Source organism: Medicago sativa, chromosome 7 (genome assembly GCF_051527215.1).
Source record: "Medicago sativa cultivar Bolivia chromosome 7, Bolivia_mono, whole genome shotgun sequence".
NCBI lineage: Eukaryota > Viridiplantae > Streptophyta > Magnoliopsida > Fabales > Fabaceae > Medicago > Medicago sativa.
In genome coordinates this window covers 19,488,339-19,507,225 of record NC_140755.1, presented here as the reverse complement: position 1 = coordinate 19,507,225, position 18,887 = coordinate 19,488,339, and the positions used below count along the sequence as shown (strand labels likewise).

The 18,887-nt window shown below is 31.6% G+C and overlaps 1 pseudogene; it reads left to right on the top strand.

The window, feature by feature from the left end:
• The first annotated feature begins 1,658 nt into the window (after positions 1–1,658).
• Positions 1,659–2,220, top strand: LOC146904855 (uncharacterized; annotated as a pseudogene).
• Positions 2,221–18,887: the final 16,667 nt, after the last annotated feature.

Here is an 18,887-nt window from a genome sequence, read left to right as displayed (position 1 = left end):
AAGGGCAAGGACCAACGTGGCACACTGCAATTGACCAGAATTTAGGCCGACCTACTTCGCTAATAGCGTATATTTTGCTATTAGCGTAGGTGTAAAAGCTCAGCCCTTTAAAATAGAAGTTTACCTCTCTTTTAGATATATACTATTCCATTAGATATTATTTTAGATATTATGTTAGATATTATGTTAGATATTATTTTAGATATATACTATTCCATTAGATATTATTTTAGATATTATGTTAGATATTATGTTAGATATTATTTTAGATATTTTGGGCTTGATATATTATATATATTAGTAGTTCATTAGGAGAATATATAGTCTGATAAATTAGTTAGTTTTTCATAGTTTTTCTTAAGCTTTTCACTTGTAATATCTAAGAGAGAAATAAGGTTAGATCATATAGAGTGAGAGTGATTTTGGAAGTTGGATCTTTCTTTCTATGTTGAGACATCACAAGTTGTAATGAATCCTTCCTTTTCAATCCATTCTTGCAAGGCTTCCATGATGACGTGTAGCTAAATACTCTTTGTTGGGATGAGAGGTACTTGATCATTGCTAACATGTAATCCTTTTTATCTTGCAAAATATGGTTCTAGCAATTTATATTCAATATAGTTGTTATCTTGTTGTTAATGCTTTCGGACATTTAGTCAGGCTGGACACGGTCGATTAAGTGATCTGATCGACTTTGTTATCCTTGAAATGATTTGGTCACAACTGTTTGAAAGATATGTTAGAAATAACTATATCGTTTTATGACACAATTGATTATGTTATCTTTTGAATGATTTGGGCATGAATGTTTAAGGGATACCTTAGAGTTAATGATATCACTTTGGACACGAAGGATATTGTAGAGCTAGAATGACAATCTATCATAGGTTATATCACTCTTGACAAGTTTGTAGATCTTTGATAGTCACCTTTAATCAAGAACTTAATGCTTTTGGATATTTAATCAGGCTGGACACGGTCGGTTAAGTCATCCAATTGACTTTGTTATCGTTTAAGGGATTTGGACACGAATGCTTAAACGATAGTTGAATTGATTGTGATAATATTGGTTATATAGCTAGAATTCGTATGGATCATTAGGTTATGTGTGATGCTTGGTTAAGGAACTCTAAGTCTTAACAAGTTTCAATCCTTATTTATCTCATCTTTTTACTTTTGCAATTTAGTTACCATAGTTGTAAATTCAAACAAACAAGCACCCCTTTTTACTTAGAATGATATTTGATGTTAAACTATCCGTGATGTCGCACCAATCCCTGTGGAGACGATACAAATACTTATCTTGTTTGATGCAAAACTACTACATCAAAATGGCGTCGTTGCCGGGGATTGGTGTTTAGATATCATAGATAGAACGATTGATTTATCATTTTAAGCTTTTGCACATAATCCGTAAATAGTTTTCTTTACTTAATAGTTGTTACTACTAACCCCTCTTTGATAAACAAAGAAAAGTTTCTTGTTAGTTTTATCCGTTTCAGATTCTCCACATAAAAGAAATCATGGCTGATCATGGTTACATCAACTTATACATTCCACCCGAGTATGAACCATATCAACAGTATCAACAATATCCTTATGAAGATGAACGAATGACCAATGTGGAAAATACTTTGAACATATTCATGCAACAATCCATGATAAACATGCAAAATACCAACCAAAGATTGAGGAATTTATCAATCCAGTTGGAGATGATTCAAGCTCAATTCATGGATAGCTAAGTCAACATTCAATCCACTTATGGAGAACATGAAAATGATTCAAATATGTTTGAGAAAGATGGAGAGATTGTTGAAGAAGGTGTTGTTGAAAATGAGGAAGTTACAACATTGAAAGAATGTGGTGCACCACACAAAGAAGAACTTCCTCAAGAATGGTCAGATTCTGAAGAGGCCAAAACTGTTGATAATGAAGAAGTGATAGAGGTGGTAGAGAAACAGGAACGGTTACTTGGCAAGGAAGACTTAATGGAAGAAAAGGGGAAGAAAGTGAACAAGGTAGAAATAGACCGAGTCATTGATGAAATTTGCGCCTTGTTCAAATCAAAGTTAAGGAGGACATGGACTCCACATCATCTGTATCTAAAGTTCATGGAATTCCTCCCGAAAAGAAGGAATACAAAGGATGATGTATTGTCCGTCTCATTTTGGCCACCCTAACGAAAAAGGCGTTGAGCTAACGACGTTAAACAAGCGCTTGTTGGGAGGCAACCCAACTTGGTAAGTTCTCTTACTGTTAAAATAATGTGTTATCAATTTTTAAGTACTTCATTTTGTTTTAATTTGAACATTGTGAAAGTTTCCTCTATATCTCTCTTGCTTAAATCTCAAATCTTAGATGATTGATAATGATTCATAGTTGTGATTAAAGCGCAAAGCCAAGGTACAAGTTTCCAGTTTTTCTAGGTTTTTACTCGAATATGGAACGAGTACTTTGTGTAAATTTCATTTCATTTAGTTCTTCGCAATAATGTGTTTGTTGTGAACCACTTAGTTCTAGCCTAAAAGTGAGGAAACCTCAAGTGTTTGTACATATGCAAGGAGACTGATATTCATTGTTTAACTCGGTTGTTTTATGTTAAATCCAATAATTGTTTTAAATTGTGTGAAGGCATGGATATGATCAAGGCACATTTTTGTTATTGAGTGAAACATACTTGACCACAAATAGCCTACCTTGTGAGAAGAGCGAGTATTTGCTAACCCACTTGAGCCAAATGAATCAGAGTCATCAATTATGAACTGTCAATTTATAAGCATATTGCTTGTTGAACTTGTCCTTAAATTTCTCAATATCCAGTTCATTCTTGACGCACTTTAAGACTCTGATATGTTTTTAATTGTTGAACCCTAAAACTTCAATGTTTATTTGTCTCTTTTGCCTTAGAGTAAGGGAACATTCAAATAGGGTGTATTTTGATTCAAGTTGGGGAGAGAAGGTAGATGTAAATCTTTTGTCAAGTACAATGGTGTAATTTTATCTTTGATCAAGACAACATGGTGTTGTAAATACAAAAAGAAAAGAAAATTTGTACATGAAAAGAAAAAGAGAAAAGAAAGAAAAATCCAAAAATAGAATAAGTTGTCAAGATCAAAGTATATCATTTGTGAACACCAAGGGTTTGTAATAATTGGTAGGGAAGGTTGTGAATTTTAATGGTTGATACAAGGAATGTTCCTCTTTGATAGGCTTTTTGATTTCAATTGCCCCACATATGACATTTCTTTTGTAGCCAAGCCAAGTTATAACCCTCAAAGACCTTTTGATCCATGTTTTTATGCCTTTTGAAATGATATTTGGATGGACACATAACTTAATTGGAATGTTAACTTGATTGCTGGATGTGTGTTCATAATCCTCATTCATTTGATTTCAATTGTTTATCTACTTTCATAGAAGTGTGTTAGGTGTGGTTCGTAAGTAAATATATCAATGTCTTGAAATATTTGACATGAACTTTGTACTTAGGATTCATCTCATATTAGTAGTAGAATTCTAAATTAGTTGGAAACTTAAGCTTGCCCGCGCATTCACTTTTAAATCATTCATCTGAAAGAATTTTCAAAGCCTTTTGTACTTGTGTCTTGTTATTAACTTGTTTGATTTTCAATCTTTTGTTTGAGGACAAACAAAGAGTTAAGTTGGGGAGAGTTTGATAAGTGCTAAAAAGTGTTAATTTCATGTTATATTTTAAGCACTTTTTGTTACTTGTTCTGCAAGTTATTATAGGAAAAGCCGAGAAATAAGCGTTAAATGCCTTATTACGCTTTATATATCTTACTCTATCCTTTTGTGCAGGAATTAGCCTCAAGACACTGAGAAAAGACCAAAAATCATGAAAAAGTGCAAATTAGCAAAAGCTGGTTTTGAAGAATTCGCTATTAGCGTGTTCCACGCTATTAGCGAAATTGGTCCAGAGAGGTACGCTATTAGCGTACCTGGAGCGAAGCAGAATCTGGGTTTGAAGAAATACGCTATTAGCGTAAATTACGCTATTAGCGTAAAAGTTCCAGAGGACTACGCTATTAGCGTACCAAGGGTGAAGACAAAGGGCAAGGACCAACGTGGCACACTGCAATTGACCAGAATTTAGGCCGACCTACTTCGCTAATAGCGTATATTTTGCTATTAGCGTAGGTGTAAAAGCTCAGCCCTTTAAAATAGAAGTTTACCTCTCTTTTAGATATATACTATTCCATTAGATATTATTTTAGATATTATGTTAGATATTATGTTAGATATTATTTTAGATATATACTATTCCATTAGATATTATTTTAGATATTATGTTAGATATTATGTTAGATATTATTTTAGATATTTTGGGCTTGATATATTATATATATTAGTAGTTCATTAGGAGAATATATAGTCTGATAAATTAGTTAGTTTTTCATAGTTTTTCTTAAGCTTTTCACTTGTAATATCTAAGAGAGAAATAAGGTTAGATCATATAGAGTGAGAGTGATTTTGGAAGTTGGATCTTTCTTTCTATGTTGAGACATCACAAGTTGTAATGAATCCTTCCTTTTCAATCCATTCTTGCAAGGCTTCCATGATGACGTGTAGCTAAATACTCTTTGTTGGGATGAGAGGTACTTGATCATTGCTAACATGTAATCCTTTTTATCTTGCAAAATATGGTTCTAGCAATTTATATTCAATATAGTTGTTATCTTGTTGTTAATGCTTTCGGACATTTAGTCAGGCTGGACATGGTCGATTAAGTGATCCGATCGACTTTGTTATCCTTGAAATGATTTGGTCACAACTGTTTGAAAGATATGTTAGAAATAACTATATCGTTTTATGACACAATTGATTATGTTATCTTTTGAATGATTTGGGCATGAATGTTTAAGGGATACCTTAGAGTTAATGATATCACTTTGGACACGAAGGATATTGTAGAGCTAGAATGACAATCTATCATAGGTTATATCACTCTTGACAAGTTTGTAGATCTTTGATAGTCACCTTTAATCAAGAACTTAATGCTTTTGGATATTTAATCAGGCTGGACACGGTCGGTTAAGTCATCCAATTGACTTTGTTATCGTTTAAGGGATTTGGACACGAATGCTTAAACGATAGTTGAATTGATTGTGATAATATTGGTTATATAGCTAGAATTCGTATGGATCATTAGGTTATGTGTGATGCTTGGTTAAGGAACTCTAAGTCTTAACAAGTTTCAATCCTTATTTATCTCATCTTTTTACTTTTGCAATTTAGTTACCATAGTTGTAAATTCAAACAAACAAGCACCCCTTTTTACTTAGAATGATATTTGATGTTAAACTATCCGTGATGTCGCACTAATCCCTGTGGAGACGATACAAATACTTATCTTGTTTGATGCAAAACTACTACATCATAGTCTTTGATTTACCGATTTCTGTTCATCTTAAGCAAGGACCGAGTTTTAAATAAATTTTGCCGTTCAAAATAAAATGAAACACTATTTAGTCTTTTAAACAATATAATTTCTAGGTTCCCAATTTGTTTATCTTCGTGATTTTTTTTGATGTTGGTTCAATTAACACCATTGGGGAATCAAAATACTAGTTGAATTTATCCCTTGAGATTCCTATTTTCTGGTTGGTCCATCATAATTACATTAACATTCTTGTGGTGATGCTAGGTTTTAGGACTAAAAGGAAGATATTGCCTTTACTGGTTATAAGTCAAGATATAAGACTGTCATTGGGAAAGATGTAACTTAGTAATATGATTTTGATGCTCAAGATAAAGTCTCAAAGTTGTACTTATGAAGAAAGTAAATAAAGTGAAGCATGCAGATTAATTTCTTTCTTTTCCTTGGCCATGCAATATCATGCTTGCGTAAAGCTTCTCTCATATAATTTAAAGGAGTTGGAGCCTGGAGGTCCTGAGTTGATCAAACTTTGATGAAAGAGTAAATACTATTAACATTTGCCATTAAAAATAAGCTATGGATAATTGTAAATATATTGTGAATATGGTACAATATGTAACAATGAACATTTGTTTTTTTTTTTTTAGGGAATGAACATTTGTTTTTGTTTATTTCATAATTCATTAATCAATATACATGTGCTCTATAATTGACGTTGGAAACAACAATATTTTTAACAGATATAATCATATTGTATATTTGTATTTGTATATTTTTGCTTTAGCTAATGGTCTTGCGTTCTTTTACTAATTAATACAGAATTCAATAACAAAACATTATGCTCCCTTGAGAAAGTTTACCACCTATAATAAGAAACTAGAAAGAAACTATGCAACAACAGGAACAAGTGGGGGAGGAATTTGGTGCCCTATCCTTCTATAATCTTTGGTTCTTATTCTCTTTACCGCTCATTTTACCCAGTTCTCTGTGGCATGTTGAACTCCAAATATTGGTATGAGTGGTGACACATTTGCAATTCCTCAAGAATAGTAGATGCAGAGATAATTGAAGACAAAATAATATTTGTACAAAACATGACTTTATTTAGAGCAAGGTGTTTGAGGGAACACAGGGTATTTGAAGCAATCTCATGAAGTGCACAGACACCTTCAAGGTTCAAATGAACCAAAGCTTGACAATTAAAAACAACTTGAGTGGATATAGTTTGTCATGTCTCTTAGGTTCATTAATGTTGTGTTTACGAACTTGTTGTCTGCTTGCCTTCTATTCATATGAGAATGGGATGTTTTTAAAAAAAAAAAAAAAAGTTAGAGCGGCTAGGGTTTCATAAGCAAATTAACCAAAGTCATACTACAATACAAAAAGCAATAGAAAGGTACAGATACTAAATATCAATGTGAAACTAACCATCAAGCTGGACCAACTTAAATATATAGTTCAACAGGCCCTTAACGATAGCTGAATTAAACGTCATTCATAGGTTTTGTATATGTTACACGGTTACATGCACCACATAAAAGAGATTCTCCCATCGAACTCTCTAAGCTTGTGAATGACAGTGGGAACCTTGTCATTGATCGCAACTATTTCTACCTTTAGATTAGCGAATATAAACTATCCCTTCATTTTGTAACCTTGCTCCACAAGAAACTGGTCACACTTACATATAACGATTCCTAAAATCCCGTCTCCGAAAAAGCCATAAAACATCAAGAAGTATCGCTCGATTTATTTTGACCTCAATTTTGTAAAATGTTGCATTTTTATTTGGATCCAAAACCTCAACCTTATCCTCTGTTGGTTTTTGGATTTCCAAGTTGTTATATTTGCATTTCCAAATTGTATTTTGAGTCAAGACTAGATTGCTTTTTAAGACGTTTCGTGACATTACCCAAAAATTATGCAAGCAGACTATCAACCATGTCGCCTCCGGGATAAAACAGATCAACTACAGCTGTCTCATTGTCCTGCTAAACTATAGGATCCGTTCTAAAATTATACCTCCAATATGGTGCTAAGATTAATCGAATTTAATGCTGAAACGACATTATTCCTCTTATGGGATTATGATATTAAAAATACTCTTTATTATGAAGACACAATTTATTGAAGGAACTATGCTCTTATGACCATTCTTAATTCTAAAGGGGTATTATACCTCAAAAGGGACTGTGGTCTTAAGAAAACTCTTCATTTCGAAGGGACAAAAATAAGGGGGAGAAGTGGCTCATAAATGCATCGAGAAGAAAGAGGGAGATGAAAGAAAGAGGGAGATGAAAGAAAGAGTTTTTGATAACTTATTAAAACTATTTGATATATTTTATTATCTTGAATTCTCTATTTCTATAGATAATTTGTAGGTGAATTTAGCTAAAATTGTGGAAGAAATTTGATCAGTTCAACAATTCTTGTGGATAAGATATAAAGGAAACTAATCACAAAATTGAAGGAAACAAACTAATTGGATATAAATGAAGGAAAAATAGGAACCTTAGTTGAATTCTAAATCTTATCACAACCAACATGAGCTAAAATTATGTAAACAAGGAGTATACTTCAGTTTATAAAATAATTACATATTTTGTTTGTAACATATTGGATACTAAAACATAAATACCACAATACTTGTCGTGTGTGAACTTCCACAATTTTTTTTAATTCACACAGCACTAACTCAATATTAATGTCTCGTGATTTGGTATTTAACCTTCCACTCTCTAATTTCCTTCAAACTTAACACCAATGTTCCAACAATCTGTGATGAAGATTCAGTTCCCAACCAACGTCAAACATGAACTGAAACAATGGAAGAAGTAAGATTGGGAACAAAACGGGATATCACAAATGACTTATTCAAAAGGATTCTAGGAAGTACTATTCGTGATTTGCAGTGAGGACGATAAACTTCGAAAGATTTGAAAAAATTGGGAATCAGATTGGAAACTTTCATAGTCATTTGTTCAGAACCAGAGAATTCAAACGAAAGACAAATGTTGTATAAAAAAAAAACAAGGAAAATGTTAACGAGTGCCCCCGGGGCACTGGTTAAGGAAGCTAAAAGAAGAAAGTGAAAGTCAAAAATGACACTTTTTAATATTTTAATACATTGATTACACAACTTTCAAGACAAATATTACTATATTTGCTTCCTTAACCAGTGCCCTGGGGTCACTGGTTAACAAGACCCAAAAAACAACTATGAGTTTCTTGCGAAAGAGACACAATACTTTTCTCGACATGTTTAGTATTTTATGTTACATTTCAATTTAAATTCCGTAGACCGGTGAATATCACAAGAAAAAGAAAAAAGAATCAACCGGTGAAATATTTGTATAACATGTGCAGTATGCACATGTTAAATCAACTAAGAGTACTAAGTTTTTATTGAAGAACAACAATTATTTATTAAAAAGATATATATTAAATTCAAAATGTACAAGTTCCAATGCAAAGTTACAATTTTAAACTTCTTAACATGTTCAAATTTGCACATGATAAAAAAAACTCTTCTTAGATTAAAACATAATGCATTTTATCAATAGAAAAGAAAGAAATAAATAATCATTTACTTTTAGGTTTCATCAAAAACAAAAAAGTATATTAGGTAAGTACTCCAGTATCCATAGCTTTTTTTGGTATATCATCTGCATCGTATCAATATCGTCTACTCCAAATTAGGTTTCGGAAGGTATTAATAATATAATTAAATATGTCACTGATTAATGTATACTTATGAAAATGTTTTTGGTAAAAACAAAAGATTAAAATCTAATATTCAAGTATAAAATCTAATATAATAAAAAAATAACTATATAGGAAAATTATTCAAGTAAGCCGACTTGGAAGACCTAAAAGGAATTCTCTTTATGGCCTAAAGTCTAACATGTTTATCTATATAGAGTTTTTAAAAAGTTTTAGCTTGATCTTTTTAAAAAATCCTAGTCTGATATGGGTCTGAAGTAGGCTCAATCGTAATCCATGTCAGTCGGTCTGATCTATTTTCATTCCGACCAATATCCACCAAAATTTTAGGCTATATTTTTTTATCGAAGTATATTTGAATACTAGAAAGATAAATTCAACTACTAAATGATCATTTAAGGTGAAAAAGAAAGAAGGTAAATAACGGAAAAATTGATGTAAGAACAAAGAACAAAAAAGAGGGATTGTAATAGGGAATGACAATGATGCGAGTAAAATAAGGTTTTCCATTATGTGATCTCCTCAACCAAATTCAATTTCACCCAATCGTTTATATTGTGGGTAGACATGTATAGTTCATGTAAAGAAAACAACAAACGAACATACATGACTGAGAGGTGTTATGGTTTATGTTTTCTCTCTTTGTTTTTTCAGTTACATGATAAGATATGTGTGAGAGATAGGTGTGTGTATTGTTTGGATACAAGTAGAAAATGAAGAAAACTATCAAACATGAGTCTTTGCTTGGACAACAAAACAAAAAAGGAGAGAATACAATACACATGCCTCTTTTTTATTTTGAATTTTTTGTATTTTGCAAATTTTGTTTCTTTTTTTATAAATATATTTTGATTAAATAAATAAGTGTTAATGATGGGTTTAAGCAATAAGACTAAATTACAATTTCTAGTCCTCGTGAGCTTAACTTAGTTAGTAGAGATATTGTATAATATATGTAGGGGTCAGAGTTCGAATCTCAGACACCACATTTGTTAACTTTAAAAAGGTGAATTTCAAATCATTAGGCTTCTTGAAAGGAAAAAAAAAAGTTTCTTAATTGGCATTTTCTTAAGATTAAAGAATTTTTTTTTATATGTTATTATTTACAAATCTTCAATTTCAGAAATGGAATAAAGGGTTTCATTTAAAATTAGACAAATTTTATAATGTGGTCCCCAATAAACAATTACTTAAAACTACTTAAAACTTTAATAAGTATATAAATCTATTATGTCATCTCTTCCGGTTTATTTTCTTTCATTCTTGAAGGCCCTCACAGGTATAATTTCTTCTCTTGAATCTTTATTTAAAAAAAAAAAATTTGGGGGGGAAGTGAGGATATTAGGAAAATCTCATGGGTAGACTTGCACTCGATTTGTACACCGAAGGAGGATGGAGGGTTGGGGGTGAGGGTGTTAAGGGTATTTAATTTAGCTTTGGTATGGAAATGGTGTTGGAGGATGCTAGTAGATAAGGAGGGGTTATGGTATCAAGTCCTAAAGGCTAGGTACGGGGGGAGGGGCAGGTTGACGGAAGGGGGGAGGGATAGTTCTTTGTGGTGGCGGATGATTTCAGGTATCTGCGGTGGTGTAGGGATGGGGGTGGGGAGCTGGTTTGAGGACAACGTATGTAGGGTAGTAGGCGGCGGAAGTAACACCTTTTTTTGGAAGGATAATTGGGTGGGTGGAGTTCCGCTTCGGGTTAGATTTCCTCGACTGTTCTCTTTGGCCGAAAATAGGTGGGCGACGGTGGCGGAGACGGTGAGTAGAGGGTGGGAGGATGGTGGTGGTGCCTGGATGTGGAGGAGGCGCCTTTTTGCTAGGAAGGAGGAGAGTGTTACGAATGCTCGGTTTTGTTGCATATATTGTTTTGCAGAATCATTTACCTGACAGGTGGAGGTGGCTTTTTGATCCTATGACCGGCTACTCGGTTAAAGGAGCTTACCATTTTCTCACGACGGTAGATGCACCTCCAAAAAGTGGATTGTTTGATGATGTATAGAATAGGCAAGCACCGTTAAAGGTTTCATTGTTCGTATGGAGGCTACTTTGCAATCGACTTCCAGCAAAAGACAACTTGGTGCGATCAAATACTTCAAATTGATGACAATGTTTGTGTGTGTGTGTGTGTGTTGGGGGGGGAGGAGGGGGGCGTGCGGCTGTCCTGAGACCGTGCATCACTTGTTATTTTGGTTGCGACACATTTAGCAGTGTGTGGTTCTTGGTCTTTCAGTGGATGGGCCTCTCATGCATCGCACCTAATTTGGCTCACGATCATCTTCTTCAGTTTGGACACCTCGCGGGGTTACCGTGTTCTTCTCATTCGTTCCTCGGGTTAATTTGGTTAGCGTGTGTTTGGGTTATCTGGAAGGAGCGGAATAATCGAGTTTTTAATAACATCGCTTGCAGATCTTTGCTTACAACTATCATGATTGGTGGCGGCACCCTTTAGCATGTATAGGTGTTATGGTGTAATTTTATTATTATTTCAGGTTTCATTGCGGTGTTTTTTTCTCTTGCCACTGGTGACTTAACTTTGTAAATTTTGGTGGTGTTCCTCTTTGCACATCTTGTGCGGATGAACCACTCTTGTTAATGTTATATTCCATTTTGGCTTGTTAAAAATATATATATATATATAAATGTCACTTTTTTTAATGTACTAGAAATTAATGGTGAAATGAATTTATAAAAGTATCATTTTCATCATACAAGTTGGAATGAGTTATACCAATATAAAACTTAGTATGTTAGGAAAGTCAATCCATCAGAGTTCAGACCACCTACCAATTATTTTCGTTCATGCAACAAACCTAATAATATTGAACGAGACGATGTGTATTGGAAAAAAAAAAAAAAACCTAAAGCTCCATCCATATATATATGAGGTAAAGAATGAAATTAGTTTATATTGAAGACACCTCTCACTCGTGTTAAAATTTGCTTTTATAAGAATGAGTTTAGTTCAATATCAAGACATAACATAGGTGAATAGACTCATTTCATTTATACATTCTTTTGGGGTAGACGTTCTCATTTTACACTTGTCTTTTATATGTCAAAGTTATTTAACTTGCTTTGAGTGTACACAGGATACCTTGACTCAATAAAATTTGACTATGTTTTCCAATTGTGTGCTTATATAGGATAAAGGAGAATAACCTATTACTCCGGTCTTGCACGATTCCACTGTCGTCGTGAGTATCTCCTTAGAATTTCGTTCCAATTTCTGTTTAGTGTTCTTGATGATATTATATTGCAATGAATACTAATGAGAAAGTCGATTTAGAGTCAACATTGTTTGCAATTGTTGCAACACCGTTGTCCTTCGCTTGATTTTGTTAGTGAAAGCATATCTAATTGCTACTTGAGATGGATTGTTATAAGTAAGGACAAAGTTGTTTACTAATATGGCCATTGTTTATATGATTATTTATGATATATGTGTTTCTTTTCGTAATTTGCATCATTGTATATTTTTGGCTGCTTCTATCGGTCATCACCGTCAGCATTATCATCGTTGTCGCATGTATTAGTTTATTAATCATGTACTCCCTCCGGTCACTATTATAAGCAAATTTTAACTTTTTAGATTCATTCAATAAATGATGTATGTGCAGCGGCGAAGCTAGGAAATTTTTTACGACGGGGCCAAATACAAATAATTTTTTTAATCAAGGAAAAATTATATATTTTAAAATATTATATATTAAATTTAAAGGTCAGATATGTTTAATCTCTATAAAATTAAGTTTTGAGAAGTCGAATATTTTTCTTTTTGAGGGAAGAAGTCAAATATATTTATAATTGAATATTTGCTAAATAGATTAACAATTTTTTTTCAACGTAGACAAATAAGCTATTTGTATTAAATTATCGTCTATTATGTTTCACTGTTGATAATTTATATTTCTAAAAATGTTTTCTCTATAGTTGTTATAGAGATCGAAATGTCGAAATAAAACAAATAAGTTTATTAATCAAGTAATAATTTGTTTATCTTTTAATTTATGCTACTTTTGTGCAAATGAATTTGTTTGAGGTAGCTAAAATTATATTATTGGGGTAGCTAATCATATAAATATACCTAATGACTCAATAAAAATAAATTTTTTGGGGTAGCCAAAGCTACCCCATCCCATTGAAAGGATTCGCCCCTGTGTATGTGGTCTACAATATAGACCACATACATCATTTATTGAATGAATCTAAAAAGTTAAAATTTGCTTATAATAGTGACCGGAGGGAGTATAACATAATCCAATTATAACGGCATGTAATGTAGAACTGGTGTTCCTTTGTAAACTGATATTTTGAGGCATAATGTTGTTTTGTATAGATCGTTGAATATTTTGTTTATTTATGTTCCTTGTTAGGATGTAATTGTTGGTAGTTTTTCTCGACTAGTCAAGAATAATACCTTTTCAATGAAACTTAGATTTGAATGTAGACATCAATGAAATGTTTGAATTTTAAGATTCCTTAATAATTCTGTCGCTTTATGTATGTCTATCAAAATCTTAAAACTTATTACCGACAACATTTTTATGTCAACTTTTTGTTTTTGAAATGATCAATTTTTTGATATGATGATAGAACAACGTATAATTGTTATATTAGAGAATAACGTACACCATTATATATAAAACAGAACATGGAATCATTTTATGTAAAATATTTGTCTAAATTACAATAGATGTCTTCACATGGAATAATCTTATGTAAAATATTTGTCTAAATTACAATAGATGTCTTCTAAATTCTCTTTGTAAATGCTATTCGAGCAGCAATGTGTGTTTTCCCTAACTTAGTAGATGTTGTGCTTATTCTAAATTTTTTGTTTGGTTTTTTACGTGGTGCAGTTGGTTGTTTGGCCTCGATATGAATTGGCTCTAAATGTTGATGGAAGTTCTTATGGAAATCCAAGTCTGGCGGGTTTAGAGGTGTAAATAGTGATCACGTAACGCATGGTTTCTATGATTTAGTGGACCTATATAGTTTGCCGATAGCTTGGAAGCGGAGGTCTGAGATATACTGCAAGAATTATCGCTAGTTTGGGGTGTTGGTTATAAACAAGTTAGTTGCAGATCTGATTTTACATAATATTTTGGGCTAATTCAAGAATCTCAGCCATAATTCAAGAATCTCAGCCATAAACAAGTATATTAAACATATCTTCTACATCATATCAATATCTTCTGGTCCAAATTTGGTTTGGTTTTATAAGGTATTAACTGTTAAAAAAATTTCAAAGTATAAGTCTAACTTTTTATCTGTCATAGGTTTATTTGCATGCATGAACATGATCTTTTTTTATAAGCAACTAGCAAAAAGACAGACACTCATGTGTCCGTATTTCCGCTCTTTTTATTACGCTAACATTTGAAAATTATGAACAATTTTTTTATGAAATTTTGATTTGATTAAAACAAAAATATAAATGTTTGTTGCTTTCAAGTTATAAGAAACCAAGCAAACCATGATTATCTATTTTAACGACACCAACAATATAACAAAAAAACATAATCTAAATTCTTATTTTCTTTAATGACACAAACAATCTTTATTATAGAAAAAATTGTTTAAATGTATAATTGGGATAATGAAAAAGTAAGTATAGAGATACTTGTTTAGTTTGTTACACTTTTTAAATGATAAAGGAAAAAAACTGGACATATATATATATATATATATATATATATATATATATATCATGTTTGTTACACTCTTATTTTAATATTTTTTTTTTGAATATACTCTTATTTTAATATTTGAATTTACTCTTATCCATTTGTTATATGTTTATTTGTATTGAAAGTTGAGGGTAATTTTGAAAAGAGAAAAAGTCAATAGAAAATAGCCAAAACAGACTATTTTTTTTTTATATATATGGTATAGAATCAACGCATATTTAAATACACGAATGAACTAGGAAATCAATGGGATTAAATTCTATTTTAAGATTTTACATGATGTTAAATTTAGAGTGTATAATTTTATATGCAACATATTTGTATTATATTTAAATATGTTAATAACTAATGTAATTTAATATGCTTATGAAAATGTTTTTTGTAAAATCAAAAGATAAAAATGTTTAACAAGAAGTATAAAATCTAATATAATAAAAGATAACTATATAGGAAAATTATTCAAGTAAGCCGACTTGGAAGACCTAAAAGGATTTATCTTTATTAGTGCGTGAAGTTTAACATGTTTATCTATATATAGTTTTTAAAAACTCTTAACTTAATCTGTTTAAAAGATCGGTCTAGTCTGGGCTAAAGTAAGCTCAATCGTAATCCATATTAATTGGTCTAGTCTATTTTCACCTCGACCAATATCCACAAAAAATTTAGTCTATATTTTTTTATCAAAGTATATTTGAATACTAGAAAGAAAGAGTCAACTACTAAATGATCATTTAAGGTGAAAAAGAAATAAGGTAATAATAATGGAAAACTTTATGTAAAAACAAAAAAAATAAGACAATAAAGAGGAATTCCTATGTGTGATCTCCCCAAATTTGATTTCACCCCATCGATCGTTTATATTGTGAGTAGACATGTATAGTTCATGTGAAGAAAACAACAAATGAACGTATATGATTGAGAGGTGTTATGGTGTGTGTTTTTCTCTTTGCTTGTTCAGTTACATGATGAGATATATGTGGGAGTGGTAGGTGTGTGTTGTTCGGACACAAATAGAAAATGAAGAAAACTATCAAACATGAGTCTTTGCTTGGACAACAAACCAGAAAAGGAGAGAATACAATACACATGTCTCTTTTTTTATTTTGAATTTTTTGTATTTTGCAATGTTTGTTTAATTTTTTATATATTATAATTAAATAAATCAATGTTAATGATGGGTTTAAGCAATATGGCTAAAGAAAAGTGTCTTAATTGGCATTTTCTTAAGATTAAAGAAAATATTTTATTTATTTATACGTTGTTATTTATAAACTTAAATTTCAGAAATGGAATAAAGGATTTTATTTAAAATTAGACAAATCTTATAATGTGGTCCACCATAAACAATTACTTAAAACTTTAAAGAGTATATGAATGTCGCTTTTTGAATGTAGAAGTTAACGGACCTGAAATAAATTTATAAAAGGAGCATTTTCACCAAACAAGTTAGTCTTTTAAAAATGAGTTTATATTGAAGACACATCTCACTCACTCGTGTTAAAAGTTGCTTTTATAAGAATGAGTTGTTCAATATCAAGACATAACATATAGGTGAATAGACTCTCCTTAAAAAAAATAGACTCATTTCACTTATACATTCTTAATACATTGTTCCTAGGCTATGTTTCTGCCAAAGTAGTTGAGTTCCTTTGGGGTAGACTTTCCCATTTTACAGTTCTCTTTTATATGTCAAAGTAATTTAACTTACCTTTGAGTGTACACATGAATGAAAATTTTGGATTTTATTTTTTCTTAATAATTATGTCGATATAAGAATATCTGTCGAAATCATTTTTTTGTACAGTAATATCTATCAAAATCTTAAAACTCTATTATCAAGGCTTTCCAAAACTTTGTAAGAACTACTTCATAGAGTGAAAATAGGATTTGTACGCACAAAAAAAAAAAAAAATAGGATGGAACAAATTAAACTTTCAATAGACTTAAGTTTATGTTTATTTTTAGTGGAAGACTTAAGGTTATGTTAGATTGTCATTTTCGAAAGATGATACGATATGTTTCCTACTAAAAGATTATTTATTTTAAAGGTTTAAATATGTAAAACGTTTATGTAAGTTTGTGTGTTTTTTGTTTTCGTCTCTGTATCTTTTTTTGTTCTAAAACTAACCATCTAAGTTACAAACATTTTGATTTTCGGCCCTCCCGTCAGCATTTGTTACAAAAATGTTGATGTGTCTAACGACAGCTGACGTGACATTGTTTGAAGTGGCAAAACAAACGTATGTGTTCTTCCAGATAAGATTACAAGGACCAAAACTAAAAATAAAAAGTTACAGAGGGACGAAATTAAAAATCACGAAGTTACAAAATTTGAAATTAAAAACTCTTGTTGTTTCCATCTTCTTCCTTCTCTCTGTGTGTCTTCCTCCTCTCTCTGTCAAATTCTTCTTCTTCTGCACCCCTGAAATCCCATACCCTACTAACTTTGTTGATTCCTTTGTAGCTTTATGTTCAGATTTTCTGTTTATTTCATTTGTGGATTGTTATTTTATCCTTTTCCTTTGTACTTTTGATGGTGCAGCGTCTTGACATGTTATGATTTTCAATGCTTGAATCTCTTTTATTCCATAATCGTGTTATTTATTTTCTCTTAGTTGTAGTACTTTTACGTCATCTTTTGTCTTTGAAAATTTCTCATCATTAACATTCTAAGTTGTTTAGTGTCTACTTTTCCATTATCTCTTGCATGGATATTGTTAAATTTTATGCTACTTTTCTCCATTGTGAAATTTACCTTTTCTCCTCTCTTTAGCTCTTTTTAGAGTAATTTCTTGTTTAAAAATTTGTTTTTTCTTTGTTTATGCTTAGCCTCCTGATTCTCCTTCATCTCAGTCAATTTTTTATATATTCTGTAGGATCATTCCTGTATAATTCTAGTGAACATTTGTACTTATCTTTGTTCCCTTCACGTAGTTTATATTTTTCTTCAACTTCGACTTGTTGAGTTTTTTGAACCATGGTGTTGATGATGGTTTAACCACTTGATCTTATATAGTTTCAACCTCTTTTGTTCTTTCTATGTTACAAGTGCAATTTTCTTATAATTCTGCACAGTTTCTTTGGATTTAAAATGTCTTGGTGCATGCTTTCATCTTTTGGTTCGTGTTATATGTTTATCTTATGCTTCCTATCCTTTGCATTCCCATAATGAAATTACTTAAATCCAATTACTTCAACTACAAAACTTTGATTATAAAAATTTTCTACTCCCAAAAGGTCCATTAAAAAGGCATCAGAGTTTAGCTTTTCATCTAATCAGAAAACTAACATTATCGTCTTTATCAACAAGGGCCGGCCCTACAGATTAAGATACCTAAAGCAAAAAATTTAATGTGCCCTTTAAAAATATATTTTTTTAACAGAATATTTATATAAAATCAATTTTGTGGAGACCAAAATTTGAATTCATGACCAAGAGTAATTAAGGCCTTTTTAGTAATCAGTTAAGCTATGCAAATGTCTGTAATTTATCTGTCGTATAATATACTTATAACCAAATTAATTTTTTAGGGGCTTTTTTTCTCACCCAAAATTTTGAGGCTTAAATCCCTTGCTTGGGTTGCTTGGCCCTTAGGCCGGCCCTGTTATCAACTAAACATGGTTGAAAACTGTTGCATGATAGCAGTAGTTACTAAACCAACAGATTGATGAAAGCTGAAATCTCAGCCTACATATCTAGTTAGCAATGGATGATGAAGACATTGTTAGCAGGACATGAGATTTCAGGGGCGCAGAAGAAGAAGAATATATGGCATAAAGAGGAAGAAGACACACGAATAGAGGATGAAGATGGAAAAAAACAAGGGTTTTTAATTTCAAATTTTGTAACTTCGTGATTTTTAATTTAATCCCTCTGTAACTTTTTCGTTTTTGGTTTTGGTCAATCTTGTCTGGAAGGACACGTACGCCTGTTTTGCCATGTCAAACAATGCCATGTCAGCCGCAGTTATACACATAAGCGTTTTTGTAACAGATGCTAACGGGAGGGACGGAAATCAAAACATTATTAACTTACAGTGTTTGTTTTGAAAAAAAAATACAGAGACGAAA